We start from the raw sequence: 10422 nt of genomic DNA on the forward strand, positions 1-10422 counted from the left end.
GTTGTTTATCTTATGATTCCTTCCTCCCTCCCTCCCTCCCCCTACCTCCCTCCCTCCCTCCTCCCCTTCCTCTTTCCTCCCCTTCCTCTTTCCTCCCCTTCCTCTTTCCTCCCCTTCCTCTTTCCTCCCCTTCCTCTTTCCTCCCCTTCCTCTTTCCTCCCCTTCCTCTTTCCTCCCTTCCTTCCTTCCTTCCTTCCTTCCTTCCTTCCTTCCTTCCTTCCTTCCTTCCTTCCTTCCTTCCTTCTTCCTTCTTTCTTTGCTGAATTGTATTCCATTGTATGGATTTATCATTGTTTGTTTATTCACTCACTCACTGAAGGATATTTGCGTTCTTCCCAGGTTTTGTCAATATTTGATATGATCTTACAGATTTTATTTTTCAGATTGTTGATAATGTGAATTACATTGACTGATTTTTAAATATTGAACCAGCTGTGTATACTCAAGATAGCCCTCCTTTTGTAGTGGTGTCTTATTCAGTTAATATTTTGTTGAATTTGATTTGGCAATATTTTTGAGGATTTTTGTATCACATTTATGAGGAATATTGGTCTGTGGGTTTGTTTGCTTTACTCTTTCTGGTTTTTGTATCAAGGTAATGATGGACTCATAAAATGGGTTGAAAAGTGTTTACCTCTCTTGTATATTCTGGAAGAAATGTATAGCATTTTAATCTCTTTTGTCTCTATTGTTTATATGAATAATTTCTATTGCTCTTTCTTTCCTTTGTCAATTTCATTCTGACAGAATTTTTCCATTAAGTGTTTTACTTCTATTATATATTTCCATTCTAAAATTTCTACTTATACACACCTATATTTTGTTAATACTTTAAATATTTTTTCTTTGTTTCAAAAATGTTTATGATTTCATGTTTGAGCTAGTATATTATGTGATAGCTGCTTTAAATTCTTTTACAGAAAATTCCAACATGTATGTCATCTCACTGTAAGCATCTGTTGTTTGTATTTTCCCAGGAAAGTTGACATTTCTGTCTCTATATGCTGAATAATTTTGGATTGTATCCTGGTTATCTTGCCTATTATGTGATGAGACTCTGGGCTTTGTTTAAATCCTGTGAAGAATATTGACATTTTTATTTTAGCAGAGAATGAATGTACCTGGTAAATCCGGCTGTGACTTACTACCCATCTTCTGCAGGCTGTGGTTCCCATGTCAGTTCATTTTTTCAAGCCTCTGCAGTACCTCAGTGCTATTGGATTGGTCCCACATGTGCCCCACGCAGGAGTCAAATAGGGACCTGGAGAAGGATGGACTTATTAGCTCAGGTCTCAATAGCTTTGATATGCTAATCTGAAACAGATCCTTGTAAGTGCACGTAGAGTTATGCTCAGAAATTCTTAAATTTGTGGGTGGTCTTTCTGAGCTCTCCCTTCTCCATGTATCTAGAGAGATAGCTTGTGCCTATCCGCTGACAGTTGGGAACTGTTAGACTCATTTGAATAACTAAAGACTAAATTAAAACCTTCTTACAACGAATTTATTCAACTGAGAATAAAATGTTACAAGAACAAAAGAAAGCAAACAAATAAAACACTTTTTCTAAAAACTGACTGCTATACAGTTTATTTTTATTAATAGCATCACCCTGTGGTCTCTAAATTATATCCCAGGCCTTAACAATACCATGAATCAAGTTTCCCTTTAGGATACGTCTTGTTTTTCCTTGAAAGAAGTGGTCTGTGGGACCGCACAAGATAACAGAATGAGGAGACAGTGTTAGATAGCCCACACCTAGAATCTAGACTCCATTTTCAGATTAGATTGGTTTTTATGAACTGTTTCAGACCCTAGATTCCTGTCTTTAGGCATGAAAATATACTCAAAAATGATAAAATTAGCCATGTGTATCTATAATAAAAATATTCTGAAATACCAGTGAAAATAAATAGAAACATAATATCCAACTAAACCCCAAATAATGGATTTTTTAGATGAATTTTTAAAAATTAAACTTTTTTGTGTGTGAATATCAAGTTCTATTTTTCACATATCTAAGTCAGTAGTTGATACAAAAAAGTTTTTATTTTAAGACATAAACATAAGGAAACTGTTCTACCATGATGAGTGATTAAATTTAACTAAACAAACCAATTGTTTATTAAATCAATGAATATCTTTTAATATTTTAGAGATATATTAGAGTTTATAAAATTAGTATGCAATTTCAGTTAGTTGGCAATTTTATTCCTTTTAACTTAATGCTTTCCAAAGTTGAATTAATAGTTGTCTAATCTATTAAAGTTTATCTGATTTATTTAAAATTATAGATACCTATTAAATTTTGCTCTAAGATAGAAGGGTTACCAATAGAGGTATGATAAAATTATGTAAACAATCCTGAGTTTCTGATTGAATTCCTATTGGTAATCACTGCTCCTATATAAGCTTTACTATAAATATCTGGATGCAGGTTTTTTCTAAGTGATTTATTTATTACTTCAAAAATCATCAGTCTTACATAGAAAAGTTTACATTGTAACAATAGGTATCATTGCTCTTACAACCCTGAATTCGTACTTAGCTCAATTACCCTTTTTGATGCAGTTGATCCTGACACAATGAGATATTTTTTGACCAACTGACACTTTGGGTCAAGGGGTCAGATAAAATTTAGTGTGCACTAATTGGGCGATGCCCTGGTGTGGCCCCTGACAACATGCCCTTTGATTGACCTGGAGGTAATATGAAGCCTTTCTATTCCCTTCCCAGGCTCAGTACTTTTGCTTCCTCCATTGCACTTGAACAGAAAAAAAGTTAAACACAGAAACCTGCCTGACTAACGGAAGCAAAAATTAAAACTGCCTTACCAGAGCTTTGCCTCTCCGGTTCAGTAGGTTTCAGACACAACCAAATATTCTTCTCCCAAATCCTCGTGTTCTCTTCCAGTCCTTCCTCACTCCCAGGTTATATACAAAGGAAGAAACAGAAGCAGTCTATAATTAAAACTTTATTTTTTATTTTTTTTTTTATTTTTTATTTTTTTATTTTTCGCTTAAAGTATTACAAAGGGTATTACATAAGTGTCCTTTCCCCCCCCGCCCCCCCCGCCCTTGACAAACCCCTACCTTCCCTTACCCCCCAGTGTCTTATGTCCATTAGTTATGCTTATATGCATGCATACAAGTCCTTCGGTTGATCTCTTACTCCCCTCCCTCCTGCCCCCCAACTCTCTCTGGCCTTCCCACTGCAGTTTGACAATCAGTTTGAGGCAGCTCTGCCTCTGTATCTATTATTGTTCAAAAGTTTGTAATGGTCTTTATTATCCATGAATGAGTGAGATCATGTGGTATTTTTCCTTCATTGACTGGCTTGTTTCACTTAGCATTATGCTCTCCAGTTCCATCCATGATGTTGCAAATGGTAGGAGTTCCTTCTTTTTAACAGCAGCATAGTATTCCATCGTGTAGATGTACCACAGTTTTCTAATCCATTCATCTACTGATGGGCACTTAGGCTGTTTCCAGATCTTAGCTATGGTGAATTGTGCTGCTATGAACATCTGGTTACATATATCCTTTCTGATAGGTGTTTCTGGTTTCTTGGGATATATTCCTAGTAGTGGGATCACAGGGTCAAATGGGAGTTCCATTTCCAATTTTTTGAGGAACCTCCATACTGCCTTCCATAGTGGCTGCACCAGTCTGCATTCCCACCAGCAGTGCACAAGTGTTCCTTTTTCTCCACATCCTCTCCAGCACTTGTCGTTTGTTGATTTGTTGATGATGGCCATTCTGACAGGTGTGAGATGGTACCTCATTGTTGTTTTGATTTGCATCTCTCGGATGATTAGTGACTTTGAGCATGTTTTCATATGCCTCTTGGCTTTCTGAATGTCCTCTTTTGAAAGGTGTCTATTTAGATCCTTTGCCCATTTTTTGATTGGATTGTTTATCTTCTTTTTGTTAAGTTGTATGAGTTCCCTATAAATTTTGGAGATTAAGCCCTTATCAGATATGACGTTGGCAAATATGTTTTCCCAAGAGGTGGGTTTTCTTGTTGTTTTGTTGATGGTTTCTTTTGCTGTGCAGAAGCTTTTTATTTTGATGTAGTCCCATTTGTTCAGTTTCTCTTTAGTTTCAACTGCCCTAGGAGCTGTATCAGTGAAGAAATTGTTTTGGCATAAGTCTGAGATTTTGTTGCCTTTGTATTCTTCTAGAATTTTTATGGTTTCCTGTCGTACATTTAAGTCCTTTATCCATTTTGAGTTTATTCTTGTGTATGGTGTAAGTTGGTGGTCTAGTTTCATTTTCTTGCATATATCTATCCAATTTTCCCAACACCATTTATTGAAGAGACTATCTTGGCTCCATTGTATGTTCATGCCTCCTTTGTCAAAAATTAATTGAGCATATTGGTTCGGGCTAATTTCTGGACTCTCTATTCTATTCCACTGGTCTATATGTCTGTTCTTGTGCCAGTACCAGGCAGTTTTGAGAACAGTGGCTTTGTAATACAGTTTGATATCTGGCATTGAGATCCCACCTACTTTGTTCTTTCTCAGGATCGCTGCAGCTATTCGGGGTCTTTTTTTATTCCAGATGAATTTTTGGAGAGTTCGTTCTAGATCTTTGAAGAAGGCCATTGGTATTTTAATGGGAAGTGCGTTGAATGTATAGATTGCTTTGGGTAGTATGGACATTTTAATGATGTTGATTCTACCAATCCAAGAACATGGTATGTTCTTCCATCTGTTTATGTCTTCCTCTATCTCTTTTTTCAACGTCCTGTAGTTTTCTGAGTAGAGGTCTTTAACCTCTTTAGTTAAGTTTATTCCTAGGTATCTTAATTTTTTTGGTGCGATGGTAAATGGGATTGTTTTTCTAATCTCTCTTTCTGAAAGTTCACTATTGGTGTATAGAAATGCCTCAGATTTCTTGGGGTTAATTTTGTATCCTGCTACATTGCCAAATTCATGTATTAAGTCTAGTAGCTTTTTGATGGAGTCTCTAGGGTTTTGTATGTATAATATCATGTCATCTACAAATAAGGACAGTTTTACTTCCTCTTTTCCAATTTGGATGCCTTTTATTTCTTCTTCTTGCCTAATTGCAATGGCTAATACTTCCAGTACTATGTTGAACAGGAGTGGTGAGAGTGGGCATCCCTGTCTTGTTCCTGTTCTTAGGGGAAATGGTGTTAGTTTTTGTCCATTGAGTATGATGTTGGCTGTGGGCTTGTCATATATGGCTTTTATTATGTTGAGGTATGATCCTTCTATTCCCACCTTTCTGAGAGTTTTTATCAAAAATGGGTGTTGGATTTTGTCGAATGCTTTTTCTGCATCAATTGATATGACCATGTGGTTTTTTTCTTTCAATTTGTTTATGTGATGTATCACATTTATTGATTTACGGATGTTGTACCATCCTTGCATCTCTGGGATAAATCCTACTTGGTCATGGTGTATGATCCTTCTGATGTACTGCTGGATCCGATTTGCTAAGATTTTGTTGAGGATTTTGGCATCTATGTTCATGAGGGATATTGGCCTGTAATTCTCTTTCATTGTGATGTCTTTACCTGGTTTTGGTATTAGGGTGATGCTGGCTTCATAGAATGAGCTTGGAAGTGTTCCTTCCTCTTGAATTTTTTGTAGTAGTCTGAGGAGGGTAGGTTTTAGTTCTTCCTTGAATGTTTGGTAGAACTCCCCTGTGAAGCCGTCTGGCCCTGGGCTTTTGTTTGCTGGGAGCTTTCTGATGACTGCTTCAATTTCTTCCATAGTTATTGGCCTATTGAGGTTTTTAGATTCTTCCTGATTGAGTTTTGGAATGTTGTATTTTTCTAGGAATTTGTCCATTTCCTCCAGGTTGTCTAGTTTGTTGGAGTAGAGTTGCCCGTAGTATTGTTTAACAATCATTTGTATTTCTGTGGGGTCTGTTGTTATTTCGCCTCTATCATTTCTGATTTGGTTTATTTGGGACCTTTCTCTTTGCTTCTTGGTGAGCCTGGCGAGGGGTTTGTCAATCTTGTTTATCCTTTCAAAGAACCAGCTCTTGGTTTCATTGATTTTCTGTATTGTTTTTTTGGTCTCTATGTCATTGATTTCTGCTCTAATCTTTATTATCTCCTTCCTTCTGCTCACTCTGGGGTTTTCTTGTTGCTCTCTTTCTAATTCTTTGAGTTGTAGAGTTAGATGATTAACTACCATTTTTTCTTGTTTTTTGAGATAGGCCTGTAGAGCTATAAACTTCCCTCTCAGGACTGCTTTCATTGTGTCCCAGAGGTTTTGGATTGTTGTGTTTTCATTGTCATTAGTGTCCAGGATGTTTTTAATTTCTTCTTTGATGTCATCGGTAACCCAATCAATATTTAATAACATGCTATTCAGCTTCCAAGTGTTTGAGTATTTTGGGTTGTTTTTATTGTAGTTTATTTCTAACATTATGCCATCGTGGTCTGAGAAGATGCTTTTTATGATCTCAATCTTCTTGAATTTGTGGAGACTTTGCTTGTGACCCAATATGTGGTCTATTTTTGAATATGTCCCATGAGCACCTGAGAGGAATGTATATTCCGCAGCTGTGGGGTGTAGAGTTCTGAAGATGTCAATTAAGTCCATCTGATCTAGTGAGTCATTTAGGATTGCTGTTTCTTTGCTGATTGTTTGTCTAGCGGATTTATCCAGTGATGTCAGTGGTGTATTAAAGTCCCCTACTATGATTGTGTTATTGTCGATATCTCCCCTGATATCTTCCAGAAGTTTTCTTATGTATGTGGGTGCTCCTGCATTGGGTGCATATATGTTTACCAGGGTTATATCTTCTTGTTGTATTGATCCCTTTAGTATTATGAAGTGGCCTTCCTTATCTCTGGTTATGGCCTTCACTTTGAGATGTATTTTGTCAGATATAAGTATTGCTACCCCAGCTTTCTTTTCCTTTCCATTTGCGTGAAAGATATTTTTCCATCCCTTCACTTTCAGTCTGTGTGAGTCCTTTCCAATGAGGTGGGTCTCTTGTAGACAGCAGATGTATGGGTCATGTTTTTTTATCCATTCAGCCACTCGATGTCTTTTATTTGGAGCATTTAGTCCATTTACATTTAAAGTTATTATTGAAAGGTACTTGTTTGTAGCCATTTCTTTTTTTGTGTGTGTGTGTGGCTGATTTCTTTCTGAGCTTGATATTTCTTCTTTTACACCAGTCCCTTTAGCATTTCTTGCATGGCTGGCTTGGTGGTGATAAACTCCCTTAGCCCTTTTTTGTCTGTGAAGCTTCTTATTTCCCCTTCAATTTTGAATGATAGCCTTGCTGGATAGAGTATTCTTGGATTCAGTCCTTTGCTTTGCATCACTTTGTAGATTTCCGTCCATTCTTTTCTGGCCTGATGTGTTTCTGTTGAGAAATCATTTGATAATCGAATGGGAGATCCCTTGTATGTTACTTTCCGCCTCTCTCTTGCAGCCTGTAAGATTCTCTCTTTATCCTGAACATTTGCCATGGTAATTATGATGTGTCTTGGTGTGGGTCTTTTCGGGTTCACCTTGTTTGGGACTCTCTGGGCTTGTGTGACTTTTTTCTTCCCCACCTCAGGGAAGTTTTCTGATATTATTTCTTCGAATAGGTTTTCTAATCCATGTTCATCTTTCTGTTGTTCTGGCACCCCTATTATTCGTATGTTGCTTCGTTTCATGTTGTCCCAAAGTTCCCTTAGGCTCTCCTCCTGTCTTTTAATTTTTTTCTCCATTTGCAGTACAGTTTGAGTGTGTTTTGCTTCCTTGTCTTCTAATTCACTGATTCGGTCCTCCGCTTCTCCCAGTCTACTGTTGATACTTTCAATGGTGTTTTTTATTGCAGCTATGTCGCTCTTCATTTCTTCTTGGGACTTACTTAAGTTGTTGATTTTTTCATCTGTTTCTTCTAGCTTCTTGCATACGTAGTTGAGTTTTTCATCTGTTTCTTCTTGCTTCTTGAACATCCGGTGCATGTACTCTAGGAACCTTATTCTGAATTCTTTTTCCGTCATGTTGCATATCTCTGTCTCACTTAGCTGCTTTTCTGGCGAGTCCTCCTTTTCTTTCCTTTGGGGGTTTCTTTGTCTACCCATGTTTGATCTCACTGACATTACTTGTTGTTGAATCGTTCAGTGGCTGGACCCTGGGTGGCAGTGGCTGCTCCCTGGGTGGCAGTGGCTCCTCGGTCTGTGGTTGCTCCTTGGGCGGTTGTGGTAGCAGCGGCTCCTCTGTTGATAGCAGAGCCTCTGATGGGTGCTGTTCACAGTTGTGGTGGCTCTTCTGGCTGGTGGAGGGTGGCTTCAGACTCAGCAACTGTTCCCCAGGCAGAGCGTGTGGTGATCAGGAGGCCGCTGTTGCTTGAATCTTTCCGTGGAGGGGTGCAGGTCCCCTTGGCTCTTGCAGTCGCGCTGTTTGCGAATCGTTGCCTCCGGGTCAGTAGCCGATCTCTGGATGCCGGTGAACGCTGCCTGAGATGGCGCGGTCTCGCCGCTGCGCTGGCGCCCAGGGGGAGGTTTCAGCCTCAATCTCTAACCATCCGCATTTTTTAGGAGTTTTCTGTCTTTCCTGGCTGCAGACTGTCTCTCAGCTGAACCTCCCCAGCTTGATCGGGCCGATTGTTACCCGTTTCAGCTGCTCGCCCCTATCTGGTCCGGGACAAAGCACCAACACGTCTGTCTAAGCCTCCGCCATTTTCTCTCTCCTTTATTTTTTATTTTATGTTACTTTTTAAAATAGGGAACGCTTCACGAATTTGCGTGTCACCCTTGCGCAGGGGCCACACCAATCTTCTCTGTATCATTCCAATTTTAGTATATGTGCTGCCGAAGCGAGCACTACAATTAAAAGTTTAAAAGTTATTCATTTAGCCTACTTCTAGAATACATGTGCCCTGTTGAATCAAGTCATAACATAATTGAGTTATATTGCAGTCCTTACAGCAAAATTTCCTAATTAGTATGGGTATGAAAGGAGGCAGGCTATACATTAAAACATTATATTAAGAATAACTTTTTAGTTATCATAACTGTATTCCAGATTTGAGTGGTATAAACTATTTCTTACTTTTAGTATATAAAGAAAAGAGACTGAGTGGAGAGTTAGAAGTGTTAAAAAAAACTTGGATGTTAATAATTTTAGCTGTTTACAAGCTCCAATTTTGCTGAAAGTTATGATTAGATTAGGTATGGTGTTTGGAAAACATTGGTCAAGAGAAAAGCAAGCTTTGGAGAAATACAACTGCTTAGATTTGTAAACTAGAAAACTAGCACCATCTAGTGGTCATTCCCATGACCAACCCGCTATTTCTTTCTTTTTTCTTTCTACAGGGAGGCTGGGAAATGTAGTCCTTTTTCCTAGATGGCCTTGTGCCCAGTTAAAAATTTTATTTCTAGCCCTGTCTGGATAGCTCAGTTGATTAGAGCGTTGTCCTGATACACCAAGGTTGTGGGTTTGATCCTCAGTCAGGGCACATACAAAAATCAAACAGTGAATGCATAAATATATGGACAACAAATTGAAGCCTCTCTCTCTCTCTCTCTCTCTCTCTCTCTCTCTCTCTCTCTTAAAATCAGTCAGTAAAACAAATTCTATTTCTATACCATATACTCTAGGGCAGTGATGGCGAACCTTTTGAGCTCGGCGTGTCAGCATTTTGAAAAACCCTAACTTAACTCTGGTGCCGTGTCACATATAGAAATTTTTTGATATTTGCAACCATAGTAAAACAAAGACTTATATTTTTGATATTTATTTTATATATTTAAATGCCATTTAACAAAGAAAAATCAACCAAAAAAAAGAGTTTGTGTGTCACCTCTGACACGCATGTCATAGGTTTGCCATCACTGCTCTAGGGCTTATGTTCTTAAAATTCATTAGCTTCTATCACTTTTATCTTCAGAATTTTGAAACGCCTCTTGAGATTTCCATACAACAATATGGGGTGGTGTTAAATCAGTATTTAAGGAAGGCTGTGTCAATAAACTTTAGATTCTTCATTAATTAATTGAAGCCTATTCTCTTGTGACTTACTCACAAATTTATGGCTTATTTATCTAAAACGTATAAAAACTGCCTACTTTGGTCATTAGGGAAGGTCTTGTACCTATGAAACCTCTGTACATACTTACAAAATTAAATTTGGTTTTTCTCCTCTTAATCTGTCTTATGTCAATTTAATTCTTAGTGCAGCCAATATGAACTAAGAAGGGTAGGGGGGAAATTTCCTGCCCCTCCCTTAAATTTTTTAAAATTATTTATTTTATTTTATTTAAAAAAAAAACTTATCCTTGCTCTAACTGGTTTGGCTCAGTGGATATAGCGTCAGATCGTGGACTGAAGGGTCCCAGGTGTGATTCCGGTCAAGGGCATCTTCCTTGGTTGCAGGCACATGCCCAGTAGGGAGTGTGTAGGAGGCAGCTGAATCGATGTTTTTCTCTCATCAA

At 38.1% G+C, this 10422-nt stretch overlaps 1 non-coding gene across 1 annotated transcript; it reads right to left on the bottom strand.

The window, feature by feature from the left end:
* Positions 1-8705: 8705 nt before the first annotated feature.
* On the bottom strand, positions 8706-8812 carry LOC139013442 (U6 spliceosomal RNA). The gene has a single exon (XR_011472075.1). It is a non-coding gene; the product is annotated as a U6 spliceosomal RNA (small nuclear RNA).
* Positions 8813-10422: the final 1610 nt, after the last annotated feature.

The sequence above is a fragment of the Myotis yumanensis genome, unplaced genomic scaffold, assembly GCF_028538775.1.
Source record: "Myotis yumanensis isolate MYYU_CA2020_CCGP unplaced genomic scaffold, mMyoYum1.0.hap1 SCAF_6, whole genome shotgun sequence".
Classification (NCBI taxonomy): Eukaryota; Metazoa; Chordata; class Mammalia; order Chiroptera; family Vespertilionidae; genus Myotis; species Myotis yumanensis.